Consider the following 18909-nt stretch of genomic DNA (forward strand, 5'->3'; position numbering starts at 1 on the left):
CGAGATGAGGACAGGCAGAACAGTCAGCAACTACCATCACGGGCAAAACAGACTCAACTTGGGGAAATTAGTTTAATTTATTACCTTTCAAATCAGAGTAGGAAAATGAGAACTTAAATCCAAAATGTAAGAACACATTCCCCCCACCCCTCCCTTCTTCCTGGGCTCAACTTCACTCCCAATTTCTCTACCTCCTCCCCACCTTGAACAGCCCAGGGGGACGGGAAATGGGGGTTATGGTCAGTTTACCACACATTGTCTCTTTACTCCTTCTTCCTCACACTCTTCCCTTGCTCCAGCATGGGATCCCTCCCACAGGAGGCAGTCCTCCATGAACTTCTCCAACATAAGTCCTTCTCACAGGCTGCAGTTCTGCACACGCTGCTCCAGCGTGGGTCCCTTCCACAGGGTGCAGTCCCTCAGGAACAGGCTGCTCCAGCCTAGGTCCTCCGTGGGGTCACAGGTCCTGCTGGCAAACCTGCTCCAACCTGGGCTCCACTCCTCACAGGTCCTGCCAGGAGCCTGCTCCAGCACAGGCTTCCCATGAGCCACAGCCTCCTCCAGGTGCATCCAGCTGTTCTAATGTAGGGTTCTCCCTAGGCTGCAGGTGGGTATCTGCTCCACTATTAACCTCCATGTGTTGTAGGGGCACAGCCTGCTTCATCATGGTCTTCACCACAGGTTGTAGGGGAATCTCTGATTCAGTACCCAGAGCACCTCCTCCCTCTCCTTCACTGACCTGGGTGTCTGCAGAGCTGTTGCTCTCATATATTCTTACTCCCCTCTTCCAGTGCAATTCTTGCACAGTTGTTTTTTTTTTTCCTTTTCTTTATGATCTCCCAGAGGTGCTACCACCATCACTGACAGGCTCAGAGTTGGCTAGTGGCGGCTCCGTCTTGGACCTGGTTAGCATTGGCTCCACTGAGCATGGGGGAAGGTTCTAGCAGCTTTTTACAGCCCCTGTAGCCCTGCTGCTTCCAAAACCTTGCCACACAAACCTACTGCACCATTCTGTGACTCTGTGGAGCAAACCAGGCTATCCAGCTGGGCACACTGGGCAGTCCCAGGTGGCCAAGGCCCTGGTGCAAAGCAAGAGAGATAAATCAGGAGGTGCCACCATGCCATGGGCAATGGGCGCTTCTTGGCTTTAGGACCCTGCCAGCACATCAGCTGCCAATGTGATAGATAACCCAATCAGGGTTGAGTGAGGGACTGATGCAATAAAGTCCTGTGGAATTTGGACTTTGTGCCGCACAGGGGAGAACAGATAAACTCATAACGTCCCTACAGCTGAGAGAGGCTGTGTGTCCAGCTGATGGAAAGTGTGTGGGGTGGGAATAATTGTGATCAACCAAACCGGGAGGAGTGGCAGCATGGACTGGTGGGAAGGTGGCCTGAAGGCTCTCCCAGCCAGGCAGCCCAGTGCTGAGCTTTTCACCGTTGGGCTCTTCAAAACCACATTTAAGCCAGAGACAGCTCTGCTGTGCTGGGGAAAACTGCAACGGGTAACGCTTCTGTCACTCTGGCAGGGTGACAATGGGGAAAAAGGGAAGGAGCTATTTACTCAGGCTCATGCTGAGGTGCGGAAAATCCCTTTAGACACGAAGTCCAACTAAGCTGCTTTCCATCCCGGTCAGTAATTGCCTCCCCTGTCAGGCATTTGCAGGGTGTTGGTTTGTACAGACAGGGTTGCTACCACTGTGGTGCAGCCAGAGCAGGTGGCAGGTCTTGCACAGATGGGGTCTGATCTGGACCTCCCTGGGAGCTGCCAGCTACCCCAAAACACAGTTAACACCAGTGTCTACTGGCATGCTAATAAACACAATGCCGGGGGAGCTCTGCACCCCACAGTTTGGTCACCTCTCTCCCCGCAGCTCTTTCCAGTGCTTTCTTCCAGCACCAGCTTTCAGGGAGCACGCCTGCTCCTGGAAATGCCATCAAGGCAATGCTGATTCCAGGAGTCTGGCCCCAGAAGGCCACGAGAATTTAAAAAATTACTATGTTCTGCAGTTGTTTACCATTTTCCTTGGCCTAGAAGGTCATAACCCTCAAGCTGGCTGAAAGGGTCAGGTCTTTTTTAAAAAGGAAACCTAAGGGTCCTCTTAGTCCAGCAAGTGTCTTCAAAAAAAAAACCAACACAACAACCCAACAGCTAACCACACTGTGGTGAAGTTCAATAAAACGGTGAAGCTGGGTGATGCTATGATACATCTACAGCTTCCTACTCTCTATAGCCCCTGAAAAGTCTTCAGGAAGCCCTGGTCCCTCACATGCCACCGCTACCAGCCCTGCACTATTAGGTGTATGTTTTCTCAGCAGTATCACAGTGGAGCTAGTGAGTGTTCAGAGAACTTTGCACTAAAAAGTTCATTGTCCTTACTGCTGTGGGCACCACGTGGGCACCACTCTATTCCCCATGAGCTGTGGGGCACCCAAATCAGCCCTGACAGGAATCACAGGCTCATGATGCTCTTCCATCCCTCCCAACCACCAGGAAGGCACAGCCCTCTGATGCTAAACTCACAGCCGTGCTCTTAATTTGAAGTGGATGAGTGAACTGGAGAGAAAAGCCAGTTGTTGCAAGGTGGCCTCCAAGGGTTTTCCCCCTGCAATTCTTTGGATTGCTTCCTGCTCAGCCTTTGCTAATCCACCCACTGACGCAGCAGCAGCCGCACAGCATCCTGACTGCGCTGCACAGTTGTTCGTGGAGTTTTCCATACAGTTGTTTAGTCCTGCTGTCACAGAAACACGTTCCTGAAAAGATCTGTCCATCTGGAGGAAACCTCGTGAAATTGCCTTCCACCCAGCAGCACCAGCTTAATTGCCTTTTGGGTCCCCAGGCACAGCTGTGAGAACAGATTAATCACTGTGCGGGGCTTCAAATATCAATGCTTTCAATCCGAGCTAGTAGCAGGCTGGTGGACCAGGCTAACCTTGGACCTTCCCACCAGGACAACTCAACCAGGGAGAAGAAAACAGAAAAGGAGGCAAAAATGGGTTGAGAAATCACAAGTAAGAGAGAACCTAGCAAATCCAGGTGAAAGCATCAGTGCCTCAGAGCTGTGGTCAGGGATCCCATGGCAAGTGGCTGCTGCAATTTAGCAGCCAATTTTTGCAAGTTATATTCTATGAGAAATTTGCAGCCTGGGTTTAATGGGAAACCAGGATTGTTCTCAGATGCCTGGCTGTGTGACCTCGGCTCCTTTTTCAGGCTACACTTTGTCATGCAGCACTGTCAAAGTGCTTTCACTCTATGTTTTGAGGGGTAGCCAAGTTACTGATAGATGCTAATGGTGAGGAGCTGCTGATGTCCAGATGGTGAGCTGATGGGGATACAGAGGTGCTGACAGAGACCCAGGCATGAGGTAAGGATTAGAGAACAATGTACAAGCTTGGTGTCCCTAAATACATGGATATTTGTGGAAATTTTGGTAGAGGGCTAGAGCTAGGCCAGGAATGGGCAGAACTGAGGCTTCCACCTCACAGGCTTTCAAACACATATGGCTTTCCCCACAAAGCAGCAAAAAGTGACAGCCTCAGAGCCTCGGGGGTTTCCATGGTGACCAGCCCCATTCCCCATCCATTATGTTCAGTTTGAGAGGAAAAGGATTCTTCTTTTTTCTCTTCTTGCAGCAAATTCATCCTCAAGTCCAGCACAGCTCGCCGTGTGCTCTCACACTGTTGCCACCCCCTCCCAGGGTGGGACTGTCCCTGCCTGCTCACTCTCAGGGCCCAGTCCACAGCAGAAGAGAAATACCTGGAGATGTCCCCCCTGGATTCTGCCGCAGAACCACTTGCCATGGCCCACATGGGGCAGGGCCCCCTCCAGCCTTTGCCACGTTGATGCCCACTAGCTTGCAAGCAGAGCCCTTAGTACATGCCCTGCCTCAGCAGTGCTCACAGGAACAAAAAAACACTAAAAGCACCCTGAGGTGCAAAGCCAGCTCCTCCTCAAATGCTGGTTTATCTTGTCTTCCAGCACAGCTCATATCAGAACTCAGGAGTGTAGCTGGGGTGAAATGTCAATGACAATGCAAGTGATGCTCCTCAAAAGAAAGTTTTTCCATTGGTGTTTATTAGAAGAGAAGGGTCTGGTAAGTGCAAGAAGTATGGTCACTTCATTGCAACCTGCCCAGCTGAAAGAAGGGACTGACTGAAAATGCAGGAATCTCCCATGTGTTGGTGTTTCCCCCGAAAGCAGGATTAACATAGTTCTTTTTACCCTTGATGTGTTCTGAGCCTTGCAGCAGCGAAGTCCCCCCATGAACAAGCATGCTTCTCCACATGGCTTTTGCAAAAAGTTTTGTCAAGGAAATGAACAGCCCAAATCTGCAGGGATGTTGCTGGCCAACAGCTTCTTAGTGCTCTGCACCCACTGACCTCCGTGAGGCTTTCACACAGCCGCTTTGCCTCCTGACCCTTTTGAATATGTAGTTTTCTGTTTATTTGCTCCCTCTTCCCTCCTCTGTGCTTGTTACTCATATTTGTCTTCCTGCTTATCTCTTTTCTTGCATCCAAGGCTCATGGGACATGACAAAAGGCTCCAGATGTGTGGTGCTCCTTGGTGGGGGTGAGGGGCAGGGAGAGAGAGTGGCTGGGGGGGTCCTGCCATCCACTCTGCAGCCCCAAGGTTTTAAGTGCCGGGAGTAAAATACTTTGCTGAGGTCACAGGGGAATATTACTCTCATGCACTTGCAGAAAGCCACGCTGGATCCCTGCTCCCAGTCTCGGCAGTCCAACTGGCACAGCCTTGGCGGGGTGTGCTGTGACCCACTCCCTTTCTGCAGCTTCCACTCACCCCTTGGTGGGGCTAAAATTTCAGCCTGCATGGGTGGAGGGAGCCCCAGAGCTTCATTGATTTATTGCAGCAGAGGAACCAGCCTGATATTTTTAACAGCATCGTAAGTGATGGATGAGGCAAAGTCATGCTCAGGGGCTGCATGTGCCCATGCAGCTATTGCCTCCTGGGGGGTGGTTTGGAGTGAAATGAGATATATCGATTATACTGCAATATTTTGCTTCCTGTTTTTAGGGTGTAGGGGAAGGTGAGGGAGGGTTGAGCCTTAAGCTGAAACATCCCTTTACATGGAAGAAGCAGGTTGTGATTTGGAGACTGACTTTTGCAGAGGGGATGCTGGCTGCTGGGCTTGAGTAGAAGCGTTTGGAAGATGTGTTTCTGCAAAGCACAAGAGTGTTGCCTGGGAGAGGAAGTTGCCCCAGATCCAGGGATGGGTGTGTGATGGGGTCCAACAGTGTTTCTGTGCAGCCATGGAAGGATAGCACTTGGATTAGCAAATATTACAGTGGGAAACAAACACACACGTGCTCATCTCATTGCAGAGGGGTCGGCCAGGAGGATTTTCCATGAGAGCTGCCACAGCTGCAGAAGCTCATCCTTGCTGCTTTTAAAAGATAAGGATCAAAGTTTCCCCCCCCACCCTCCTCCTTCCAGAAAAGGTCTGAAATAAGCCCATGTGAGCAGGATCTCTCATACTGGTTTTCTTCTTTTTTCGTATAATGAAAATGTTTCATCCTTTCAGCTAGACACCAGCCCTGGGTGCTATGCCGAAGCATGCCAGACCTGGCAAAAGTCCAACAGGCATGGTGCAGCTGGGAAACAGGCTTCCCCATTCATCTGGTTTTTGAGCTACAAATCCTGTGCTCATTGCTTGCAGCAACAGCTCCTCAAGCACATTTCACCAGCACAGCATGGACCAGCCCCTGCCAGCCCCAGTGCTGCGTGGTGCAGCTGGAGCTGGGGTGCATTGCCGTGTGCTCCCTGCAACCCTGGCTGCAGCTCTGCTCCTGGGGATGCTCAGCTGGTGCATCAGGGACATGCCATGGTGCTGTCTGCTGAGTGGTTCCTGCTGCTTGTTTTTCATTAGTGGTGAGGTGATGAGTAGATGGATGGTAATTGCTCTTCACACAAAAAAATAGTCCAGGTTGTGCACTCAGTAGCCCATTAATTCACAGCGAACATCAGCAAGGCCAGGGTGGAGTCCATCGCCCCAGTCCCTGGAGCAGCCTCAAGACTGAAATGTCACAGCTCACTGATTCAGAAAGAAGCTGCTGTCCTACCAAGCAGGGTGCCCTCATCCCATTCATCACAGGAGCTGCCAAACCAGACCTCAAAGAGCAGAAGCGCTTCGTGCATGACAGTGACTGCAGATTATCTGCATGACTGTGCTTCTGCTCTTAATTCTCCCCATGCTTGCCAAAACACCCACCTGACACCGTGGCTTTTCACTGTGGTGTGACTCCACGGGCTTCAGTGTGGTGGAGTCTGAGGTCCCCCAGCACAGGGGGGTAACCAGCCCCACCACCCGGAGATGGGGTATCACACTTAGCAGGGAGGGTGTCCCGTTGGAGGTGGCGGAGGGCTGATGGCTCCCCTGTGGCCAGCAGCCTGTGAGTGTGCATCAAGCCCTGCTGACCAATTCAAGTAGACTCCTCTGGCACTTAAATTAGGTGGCGAAGGGCAAACCACTTCTGGAGCAAAGGCACCTGCCTGCTGTGCCTGCCACCACAGCTAGATGTCTGCTGTTGAAAATGTGCCATTGAGGCTAAGGACTGAGCTGGGAGCTCAGCGCTGCTTCTGCTGCAGAGGACAGGGAGGTTGCTGTCGGCGGGAACTTGTCTTTCTCCATTGCAGAGGTTTGCTTTACTCCACCAGATTTTCCAGTCTCCAGTGCTCAAAAACTTTACCAAAGCCAGGTTAATATTTGTTTGCCACATTGCTGCAAGATACTGTCAAGCACAAGGACCTTGAGAAAAACCAGTGAGGCCTTGTAAGAAACTTCTTTGACCTCTTCTTCCTGGCTGAACTTTCTCCAGATTAATCCCAGGCTTGGTTTGAGGGACAAGGGAAAAGTGCAGGCTGGTTCTTACCTGTATACCACTATGAGTCCATGTCTTTCTTGCAATGCCAGAGGGTGCATGTATCACACTTTTGCATTGCCCACACCAGTGTGAGCTGTGGTGCCCACAGCAATGCCCCAGGGAAGAGGGAAGCAGCTCTTACTGAACACCTCCCTGAATGAATCCCGAATGTCCAACCTCTGGAAAGCTGATTTTTTCCTTACCTTCAGTGGCTGGGAAAAACTGAGAACTAGCACTTTATTTAATTATATATTTTTCTACTATTTTTTTTAAATGACTGTTTTTGAAGTTTCATTGAAGATGTTGTCACTGGAATCATTATATTTCTATAGAGATTATAATGACTCCTTTTGAAGAGTTAGTCTCAGTCAGTCAGTGCTTAATTCACATATCAATGACTCCATAAACCCTAAATCCATAAATCTGCTGAAACTGCGCTAATCTATTGTGCCAATGAATGCCTGCAGGGGCTCATTGGTGTGGAGGTAATTCGCTTAACAAGCTGCTGCCACAAGGACGGGTGGTCGGCAATGGCAGAGGGGCCTCATCCTTGCGAGGCAGCCCAAAGTTTTATAACTGAGCCACGGTCAGGGCGAGTGTCAGAGCCCGGTCACTCTCTTTGGTTGATTTACCCCAAACTATTTCATGTCCAAGCCATCAGTCTGACCCCCACAGTCTTTCCTGTCCTCTGTAGAGCTGTGCATCTTGTCTGTGCAGTGATGGTGGGGTGGTTGGACCTTTCTGGCAAGTCCACATCCAGCTGGTATGGAAGTCACGGTGTCACTTTGTTCAGAACGAGCTAGTGAAGCTGTAAGCTGGCTATTAAGCCACTGAAGGCAGTAGCTCCTAACCAGTTATTAGAGAGTTTGCAAACCCTTGCTGCTGCTGCAAAACACTGGACACCTCTTCTGGCTGACTGGAGTCTGCTTAATGACACTGTTGTTAACCAGTCCTAGGAGTCTGCCCTTTATTGTATTAAATGCTTAATCCCTACGCACAACTGGAGACCAGAAGAAAATGGTGCCAGACCTCCCCTGGAGCAGTGGGAGTGCGGGCAGCTGCTGAGGAGGTCGGTGGGAATGGCTCTGGCTCACACCCCGGGTGAATGTCACTGTTGAGCAAGTAGGGTGTAAGATTTGAGTATCCCTGACGCTCTCAGCCCCAAGAGGTGCCTGCCAGTCCTGTTCATCTGCAGCCCTTTACAAACGGACCAGTTCACTGGCAATTTTTTTTTTTTCTTTTTCAGTCCAAGCGGATTTATATAGCTGTGTTTTGAAACCTTTTAACGTGTGAGGCTATAATGGAGCCCTAATTGCAGTAGCATAACAGGTGCTGCTGTAAAAATGCCATTTTCTTTTTTGTAGAGTTTAATTTCATTTAAAGCGGTGACAGGGACACAATGAATCGCTCACATGCGCTGGCGGATTTTGCCCCTCCTCCCCGCGGCTCTTGCAGAAATGGGTGCAAGAGCAGTGTACGGCAGCACGTGTGCCTGCCGGAGAGGCTGGCCGTACCAGCTGGCTGTCGTGGTCCCACCAAGCCCCAGTTGCAGGGGCACAGGTGAAGCCTGCTTCAGTATGGGCACCCCCACGGGGACTGTCTTTTGGGGGCCATGGGCCACACCACTGTGAAACAGGGGCCACCTGCTTGTGGGGAGCACGGCCGCCGGCATTGCCCTCCTTGGCCACCCTCCATGGCCACCCTTCACCCACGGGCTCCTGTGCATCTCCCCCCACTGGGCAGCAGCAGCCAGGTGCCTCCAGCATTGCTCGGACAGCAAACACTCTGCGAACCGCTCGGCCATCCCCTGCCTCTGCATCCCCGGCCCTGGTTCTCCTCTAGCCAGCCACGGCTGCCCCTGGCACAGGGATTTCCCCCACCGATGCACAAAACCAGGCTCCGGTGCCTTTAAGAAAGCCTATATATCACATTTCCCTAGGGAAACAAAAAAAAAAAAACCAAACCAGAAGGCAAGCGGAGCAGATGTATTTCTGCAGTGCCAGGGCTGACTCCGTGCGTGTGTTGCGGGAAGCTGTGATGTATCTGGGGTGAAACGAGGCGAGGCTGCCTGGCGGTGTGCTCCCCCTCGCCCCAGCGCTTGTGCCACGGGGGGCAGAGCTGCCATTGGGGTGTGTGGGAGTCCCAGGCTCCCAAGGAGCTCTTGCAAAAGCTTCGCTATGCCAGAGCCAAAACCAGAAAATAAATGATCTGCTTAATTGCCTCTATCTCCTCCGGCATCAAAAATCAGTAAGGCAGTGTTGGACCTGGGGAGACGAGACTGACTTTCTTCTGACTTGGGAAACAAGGGCTTCAGGTTTACTAAGTATTTACTTACCACCACGTGCCACTACGTCACCTCAATGCATGCAGTAACTGTAACCTGTCTGCACGCGCTTACATAGGCAGATAGCTGTGTTCACACATGTGCACGTACTTGGGGACAGCAAAGGGTCACAGGCCATCACATGTCCCTTCATACGAACGCTTGCAGTGAACATTTCACTCTCCTGTAGTGTTTTCCTCTGCTTCCTTCCTTCTGTGATGCTCTAGTGCTGGCAGGGTAAGTGCAAAATGTTTTTTATTTTACTCGCTGAATCATGTTGCTGAGAAATCTACCTCTGAGTTTAGAAGTCAGTCTGTCTCTGCCCAGCAAATCTTGCAGGGATGGAAGTAAGTTATGGTAACAGACTTAAGACCTAACTTTTCTCTCTACCCTGCTGGAAGGGGATGAAATCCAGTGCTGGCAGAGGCAGGAGAGGGCAGCGTAGAGATCTCAGAGGGCCATGTTCCTCAGGTTCCCTGTGTCCTGCCAGCTCAGACCCTACCCCTGTCCTGATCCCCACATAGCTGCAAAGAGCAAAGCCCAGCAGCCTGCCTCGGACCAGTTTGTCCCGCTCTCTGCCAAGATGAGGCCAAGCCTCATGGCAGCACAGCTGTGACTCTATCCCCCTGAGCCCACAGAAAACTCCTCCGAGCGATGTCTGTGTGGTTTGGGCAGCACCAAACACACCGTGGTGCAGCTGAGGTTGAGCAACCCTTGTCAGTCTGCACTACCTCCTAGCTGGGCAAACCTTGCCAACCTTTCTTTTTCATCAACAGATGTGGTTTAATTTGACCTAATGCTATTGACACAGTTTTGAGGACACGACATGCTCTACAAGCCACAGCATAGCCTTGGTATGCAGAAAACTCCAGTTCACATCCCTTCTAGGACTGAGCCAAACTCATCTGTGTAGAGCTGAGGATGTGCTGGAAAGCCTGGCATTAGTTGGAAGGCTGGAAGGTGGATGAAGCTCTCAGTACCGTGCCTATGCAGCCTTCTTCAGCTGTGCCACCGCGGAGCTGGGCTCTCCAGGGAGCGTCACTCCCTCTGCCCGGGAGCTGTGTCCTGCAGCCAGCCCCTCGGTCTGCAGCGGTGCCCGTGCCCCTGCCGAGCGTGTGGTGTGGGCACAGCACCCACAGCAGCCCCCAGGACAGGGTTCCTACCCGGGAGCCAGGGACCCTCGCTGCTTCTCAATGCCACCAATGCTGGATGTGCTCCCCACTGGTGCTGCAAGAAAGAAATAATACCACCCCACCCCCCCCAGTTCTGAAGTCAGCAGATGGGAGTGAGCTGAGCTTTCCGCTGGTTTCTGTGGAGCCCCTTGCGAGGCCTTGGCTCCCGGTGGCCGTCAGTGCTGTTCCTTCCCAGAGGGACACTTTTCCCTCCTCCCTGCAGGGAAGCAGCAGCTCCCTCCTCGGCACCCAGCGGCTCCAAACTCCCATCCCCCATGCCGAGCAGCACTGCAGAGCTCTGCCATGGCCAGGTGGATGGACACCTTGGAGCTGGGCTGTCCCCGAGGGAGCCACCGCGCCAACCGCAGGCTGGTGCCTTGCCGTGGGGCATCCCTCTTGCCTGATTTCCCAGGCCAGCAGCTACACCAAGCAATCTGAGGGGGGAGCGGGAGAGAAATCAATTCACAACCTAACTAAATGTTAAGATTTTTCAGGGTGGTTTGGTTTATTTATTTATTTTTAAGTGTTTCACATGAAACATTGCCTGACCTTTCCTGCCCTTCTCCCCGTTTTGCTCTCAGCTACCTGTGGGTAGGACTGGATGGTGGGAGGTGGCAGTTGATGATGCTTGGTGTCCCCTGTCATACAAGCACACCTTGGCCAGCCAGATCTTCACCTAGATATGTACAAGGTCACCCAGCCGGAGGTGGCTACTCAGGCTTGCGCCAGGGACTGCTTTGTTGCTGGTGCAAAGCAGAGCAGGCTCCGAAAGGGAGACTGGCACCTTCCTCCTGGGGCAGTGCCTGGCAGACATGCTGGAACCACACAGCCCTGGTCTGAGTCAGGCTTCAGCCCTCTTTTATGCAGGAATCTGGATTTTAGGCCATTTCTAGCAACTTTCCAGAAGAACTAACACAGATGTGCATGAATTACCAAAACTCCAAGGGTATTCCTCCAGTTTTCTGCATTTTTTTGTTTTCTAATCAGCCATTTGAGACACCTTTTCTTGGAAGGAGAGAAAGAGGATGAAAGAAGATGACACTAAAATGTATAAATCCTCCCTCTCTGTGACTGCAAAATAGCAATGGGACTGATAAATCACATTTTAAATCCAAACCCAAATGTCTTCCCCAGCCTGCTAAAAAATCAAAGGATAAACAATGAAGTCAAATTTGTATTGCTTCTGTGGCTATCACACATTTTGTCTCCTGAATTTTAATTTTCTCTCTGGCTTCATCTGCTAAACTGCGATTGAAAAATATTTGGCCTCATGGTGATTATCTTTGTACCACATCGCAGAGGAATGTCAGTCATCTCCTCTTCTTTGACCTATTAAACACTTCTTTCTAATGTATTATTGACTTTTATCAGATTGAAAGAATATAACCAACAAACCTTTTCAGTTTTCCCTATTAAACTTCTCTGGGCTTTTGTTTTTTTCCCAACATCATATTCTGAAATGCAATTCACCCTCTGCTCAAGCTGTGACTGTGGGCTCTGAGTTATTCAGTGCAAGTGCAGTTCAGTTTCAGATTTACTACACACTGCATCACATTGTACAACCCACCATGCTACGGCACTGCGCCAAGATGAAAATAAACCCCCCACAAGCCATGATTCAGGTCATTATGTGCAAACCAGTAATTGCGCTGGTGTAATTTCTCGAATTGCAGACTCCAATCTCTCCATCCCTTCAGTGGCACTGATACGTGGGGATAGTCCTCACTCTTGTGAGCAACCTTTCCAAAGTCTAAGGATGGCTTCTGCTTGAGCTTGGTATTTCTCAAATATTTCTTATATCTGGGGGGGAGCAGGTAGAGTGAAGTCAGTGTGGATTTATCTCACGGCCACTAACCTTGGCGTGAGCAGAGCTAGCAGTTGCTGTGCTCTTTTGTGAAGTCCTGTTACGCACCACCAAGTCAGGCTTTCATGTATTGTGGGGTCCAATGGTAACAGGAAAAGTCAAATAGATGTGTGGACCCAATCACAAAAAAGCCAGGCATTGGCACACATTGCGTAATATTAGAACTGCAGTGATTATTCATATTTACCTGCTGCATTGTCTGTGAAAAACTACAGAGCACCTCTGGATGGCCTGCCTTCACTGCCATTGATCATGTTTGAATACAATGGTCAATAGTTAAGATCATTAAATAAGATAAAAAGCAGGACTTGGCCTTGGATGTTGACCAGGACAAAGTATCGTATCCTGTTTGGTACTGGCCGCAGCCAGCTGCTGAGTAACAACCCATATCACATCCTTGAACTTAACTGGCCAGGGCTGTGAACAGATAAGCAGGCTAAAGTGGTGCAAACTATGTCATGAAAGAACCTTTACTTGCTGCAAAGGTCTCTGCCCAATTTTTTTTGTCACGGTCAGGTCTTAAAGAAAAGAGAGCGTGAAACTAGTGCAAGTATCTGCACTTTTCCTTCTTAGGAGGCAGAGCTGGCTCCCAGGCAGTGAAGGTAAACCCTGGATTCTAGTGTCTTCATACAAGGGATGTAAGATCTGAAAGTGGTGTCTGGCATCCCCCTGCCGCCCATTGCTGCAGGAACAGCGAGTGCCCAGAGCCCCTCGCCCCGCCATAGTGAGCAGCTCAGGGACCCCTGCCCTCCCCACCTCCCCCCTGCAGCCTCCCAGCCTCTGTCAGGCATCCTCTCCCCGCTGCCGCTGCCTGTCTTCCAAACAAACGGCAATGTTGATACAACCAACGATCGGTGTATGGGCACAAGTGGCTCCCGTGCTGATCCAGCTGAGCACTGTGCCAAGGACTCCCGGCTGTGCCAGGAGGCAGTGCCAGGAGTGGCTGCGTTTAACTGAATGCACCTTTTTTCCATAGACTCTCAAGAATCTTGTTGTTCCTCAACAAACCAACCCTACGCAGGTTCCCAAAGAGATGTAGGAAGCTGGCGGTTGTATCCTGCCCTCAATCTCTTCCCCGCAGCCCCTCTCTTTTTAGATGTCCTGCATCACTGGATTTCCCCCAGGAGAGGTTACAGCACCTGCGCTTCTTGAAGCTGGGTGGCTTTTAATCCCAAGGCAGAAAACAAAATGCACTAAGTCTAGGCATACACTTTCGTCTCTGCCTCCAGCAAGGCTGGGCACAGCAGCTCTGGCAGGCAAAGGCTTTCTCGTGTTCATGCTGAACTGGTGCCTGCCTGAGATTGTTAGTGGTATGGACAACTAATTCCCTGCCTCCCAGCATCACACTGGTGGCACCCAAGTCTGCTCCCCTGGGGGTCCATGCTTTGCGAGGGAGTCTCAGAGCTGATGGATAACAGAAGGGGCAGCACCACGTCAGGGAAGAGACAGGGATATAATATGTTTTGAGAAGGAAAACAAGTAAAGACAACAGAGAAAAAAAATGAAAGTAACTGGCAGAAATAAAAATCTTTCAAGCAGAGGAAAAGAAGACAGATGGGAAGACAGGAGAAAAACAGTGAACAAAGAAAGAAGTGCAGAGAAGTCAAGAAGAGGTTGGAGGAAGGCTGCGCAATCATTTGTCACCAGCTCTTTGCATTAGCTCCCTGAAAATTGTGCAAAGCGGGGGCAGAGAGCTGCGGATTACTGAAGTGTAGCACCACAATATCGTGGGCTGGCCACTAAATTACCATTCAGAGAGTCTCTTGGCTTAGCCTCGCTGCTGCCATGAGGAGAAGGATGTATACTGAAAAACAGATCTATGGGGAAAAGAGTTGAGACTAGAAATTCCATTATATTCTTGGCACTTTGACATTTTTCCTCCCCTTTTGTGAAATCTCAAGGGAGCGCTGCCTACTCTTGCAATAATAATAATAATAATAAAAAAAAAAGGTAGCATATGAGTTGGCATGGTAACTTCATCTACTAAGTAACTAACATGTAGGATTTGCTTCTTGATCTAGAATAATAATGTCAACAGCCCCCAGTAAGATGCTTTCTTGTGACTGACTGCCTATTGCCGACTGGATTTCATGCTTCACTCACACTTGGTGGCCTTGGTGAGACTCACTGTGGTGCAGGGACAGACCTGCACTACACTGACATTAGGGTACGTACTTGCTGGCTTCCTCCGCTACACCCTTCAGGCCAGCATTACTTGATCATGTCCAGGCACTGGTTTGTATTTAATTACTGTTATTCTTTGGGGTTTCTGAAAAGTCTTTAGAATGGAGAAAGTCTGAGAACTAAGCAAACTGGTTCCAATGTGCCCGTGCTGGGAGCATTGTGCTGCTGCCCAGCATGGCCAGTAGCCCCAGTAATTCCTGCTCCTGAGCCCTTCCCTGTCCATGGGAATTGGCCAGGGGCTCCGCTGCCCCTGCTGTGCCTCCTGGGCAGGACAGACCACCTCTGAGCAATGCTGGCCAAGCGATGCTCCCTTTCGTGCCTCCTAATGGGGTACGTGCACTGCTACCTTGGAGTGCCCAGTGTTTAGGAAGCAGGGGCAACACAGGGGACAGGATGGAAGCTACTTCTTGTTACTATTTTCAAAACATGGAGGGGAGAAAAAAGCAGCTCGACACTTCTGACACTGTGTCTGTGTTTATGATTGAGGATTAACTGTACAGTCAGACTCCATGCATCTGTACCTCCCTCTGCTCCTCCGCCCAGGGCTGGTACTCCAACAGAAACAAGTACAAAATGCACTGTGCAAACAAACAAGGCTGCCTGTGTTGGGGGGGAACAGTGGACCCCCAGCCCAGAAAGGAGTTGCTCCTTCCCTATCCGTTTTTTTATGTCCCTGCAGATGAGTGAGGGGACTGTGACCATCCTGGTCCAGGAGCTATAGAGCTGCAGCTATCCTCATTGGGGCCCAAGGAGGAAAGGGAAGGGCCAGGGGATCATCCAGAAAAAACTTTGCTTTCTGTGGCACAGCTGCTCCTGGGAGTTGGCTTCTCTTCTCACTTCTTGTTTTAGATTCCCGCATCCCTCAGTCCTTCCTTTACACGGGTCCCACGTAATTTATTTTGGTCCTGATGAGCAGACACTGTCACACTGGTGTAAAGATGATTTGGATCAGCATGGCTTGTTTTAAAAGAGCACAAATCTGGCAACATGATTCTGGCCATAAGTCCATCTAGCCCAGCACCTTGCCTCTGAAAGCCATCATAAATGGGTGTGCAGAGCGAAGTAAGAAGAAAACAGATACATCAGATATTCCTCCAACTATTTTTGGCTCAGGGGCTTCCTGGGCTAAATGTGGTTTGCAGTGTGCATGTAGCAGCACTCAGCAGGTTCCTTTTCCAGGAACTTCTCCAGCTTTCTGTTCAATGCATGTGAACTTTTAGCATCCAAAACATCATGCAGCAAGGAGTCTCACATGGCCACCCACTCTCTGAAGGACCACTTTCTTCTGCTTGTCTTGAAACTGGGGTTCACTTGGAAGCAAGCTTACACTTTCTGCCCCTAACTGCTGTACTGGAAGAGACAGAGAATGTTTCCTTCAATGTAAAGGAGAAAACGATTTCAAAAGACATGTTTTAATTACTGTGTGGCCTGAAAAGTGAGTTATATTGCTTTAGCGACACTGCTTTTGATTCAGTGCAGCTAAGCAGTACCAAACAGATCAGATACCAGCCCTTCATGGTCTCCACAGCCTCTGCAGGCTCCATCCTTGTTTGATAAATGAACACCACTGCAAAAAAAGGCAAGTTGTAGGGTACCCAAACCCCTTCTGGGCCAGAGTTTGTCCAGTTCTTCCAACCTATCAGCTGTTATAATAGAAGATATATCTTCCCACATTCCTCTCTTGCAGCTTCAGACTGCCACTCCTTCAGCACAGCTGCGTCTTGCTATCGGAGCGCTGGCTTTGCAATCCTGAAGACAGCACAGTGAATGCAGACATACCTGAGTGAGTTTTAAATGAGCGAACTGTTCCTGTTAGTAGTGGCCAGCAGCTAATCCCACCAGGCTCCAGTATCTTGAGCCACCTCCTTTCTGCCTGCCCCAGCATTAAGCAGACCTGGGGCCAGCAGCCACAGATGCCCAGGGGATCCCTGCTCTGCGCTTTCAGGGCTGGGCCAGCTCCAGGGAGACCTGGACCACATACCAGCACTGAGAGTCTGCTGGGGGGCAATCCAGCCTCAGACCCCCATTGGGTAGGGGGGCTTCCTCCCTGAGAGCATGAGGTGCATTTTCAAACATGGGGCCTCACCTCCCTGCAGGAACCTTTTAAATGTGAGGGGTGTCTGGTTTTGAGGAATTTTGTATCACACAAAGCTACTTAAAACAGCTGAGTGATAACCTCCTCAAAGGAAGATTTACACATTTTTGCATCCGGTTCCCAGTGGCACAATACAAATATGTTGTACTTTAGGTAACTGCTTTGCCTAGGGGAGTCCCAGTAAAATCAATGATCTGATTTTTTTTTTTTTCTTCAAGTGAGCAAGAAGCTCTAAGGCCCTTTATTTCCTTCACTGATCAGTGACTCAGAAACATTCTTCAGTGCAGATCTCTTCCCCGTAGAGCTCCCTTTATCTTTTCTGCCCGTGCTGGAGAAACAGGCTATCTATCAAAAGGCAAAAGCAGCTCCTGCACAAACTTTTTTCTTGCTGTATCTAGTCTCTAAAGAAAGTCTGAGGCAAGCAGGGTTTTCTGACAATTGCCTCAGGGTTTCCAGATGAGCGTAGTAGTAAACGCAGGGTTCTGCAGCTCTATTTGCAGCTTTGCATGGGTTTCAACTCCCCCGCGCTTGGCTCCTCACCAGCAAGGTGAGGTGCTCCTGTCTTGTGGTCCCCCACCATCACCCCACCAAGGAGAAGCCACACACGCAGAGCAGGGACAAGGGTCCAGCAGCAACAGCGTGGGAAGTGGAGGACAGAAGTGGAGCGCTGCCTGTGGACTGGGTGATGGCGTGGGCTTGGTCCCGTCGAGAAAAACATGGGCTCGAGAAGGAGAGGTGGAGAGCGTGCTTTATGTTTCTTTTGTGAGGATCACATAGTAATGCAAGGAAAAAAATTGTGACTCATGTAGGTCATGGTGCCTCCTCCTGCCACTCGTGAGCACTTGCTGGTGCTCTGGCTTTGATGCCAGGGCTCGGTGTGTCACTGCAGCGCTGGGTGGCACCACGCACCCTCCGTGTGGTGACTCAAAGTAGTGATGGGGGAGGCAAACAAAAGGAAGCTTGACTCTCTGTTCGGTGACTTTTTTCCCTCGCACAGGGCAGGAAAGAGGCCATGGGCAACTGGGCTGTGCCCAAAGCCCCACCACTGCCGAGGGGGAGGGGCGGGGTGAGGGAGATGCCGCACCTTGGGGATGGAGATGGGCTGTGGCTGTGATATGCTGGCAGGGACTTCTGCTGTGCAGGTAATCTGTGAAACAGTCCTGCCAAGGGACTTCACACCTAATTTTGTTCCAGCAAGAAATCATCTTTCCCTTTGCACAGGGCATCTGTAAGACACCGCAGTGCAAGTAACAGCAGGCAGCAAAGGGCCACACTGAAGAGGAGTCTTTAAAGCCACAATATTTTTGGATGGTGAGAAGTGATACAGAGCAGGTGAAATCTCTTCACGACCTATTTTTGTGTCAGTGAGAGCTCCTTAGGTTTTTAACTCCATCATGTTTTTAATTGATGTTAATGATAAGTAAACACTGCTGATCAGCTGATGATTTCCAGCTGAAGCATGTGAGCTAAACCTCCTTAACTAGGGTACTGGTGGTAAGACTGCTGTTTTCTCCATAGCTGTGTGCAGTATTGCTAAAGCAATCTTGCAAGACATCTTGGAGGCCTTGAAGTTGTGCTTTGGCATAATGTTAGGGTGAGGTGAGCTGTGATCCTGGCTGTTCCCTCATGGGTGATGTTCCTCTGACCCTCCAGAGGGGCAGGGGAAGCTGGAGGGAAGGAGAGCTGAAGCTGAGTGTGAGTGCATGAAGCTGCTAAAACCTTTTGTGTGAGAGGGATCTGGAGCAGAGGGTTTTGGGGTGAGAAAATGACTCCAGCCTGAGCTGGGATTGGGTCCATATGTTGTGCTGGTGCAGTGCTCCAGCAGGACCCTCTCTGGCACGGGCAATATCTTCCCTGTGGTAACCTGAAGTTGTTAGGTAAGGCCACTGGAAACCTGCTTTTATTGTTTAAGCTGCTGATTTTTTAAAAACTTACGGTATTTGCACCCCTTGAGGTTGGCAGTACTGGAGCTGCAGTGCCTGAAGCACTGAAGTGCTTTGGAGCTGGCGATGCCTAAGCTGCATGGCCTAATTGCCAGGTTGCTGTAGACGTGCTTGTGTGGAAAGGTGGCTGCTGTGGGGGTGCCTTTGCTGCCTCTCTTGTGGGCCTGCTGGGTCCTTCGTGTCAAACCGCATAAGGAGGCCCCAGGCTTCTACAGCTGGGCTTTGAGGTCTGCCTTCAAGCAGCTTTTGCTTTAGAGTCTCAGGCAATTATTTCCCTCTTGGCAGCAGAGATGTGACCACAGGTTTCTGACTTTGTGCTGTTGCTAGGAAGAAGCCCCACATCAAGTGCTCTCTATGCTTATTTTAAAGGAAGGTCTGATCCCTCAGGGAAAAAACAAAACAACTTATTTTTGTTCTGGAGCCGTTTTGATGTATGTGCTGTTCAGGCC

Source organism: Falco naumanni, chromosome 7, assembly GCF_017639655.2.
Source record: "Falco naumanni isolate bFalNau1 chromosome 7, bFalNau1.pat, whole genome shotgun sequence".
NCBI classification, from domain to species: domain Eukaryota; kingdom Metazoa; phylum Chordata; class Aves; order Falconiformes; family Falconidae; genus Falco; species Falco naumanni.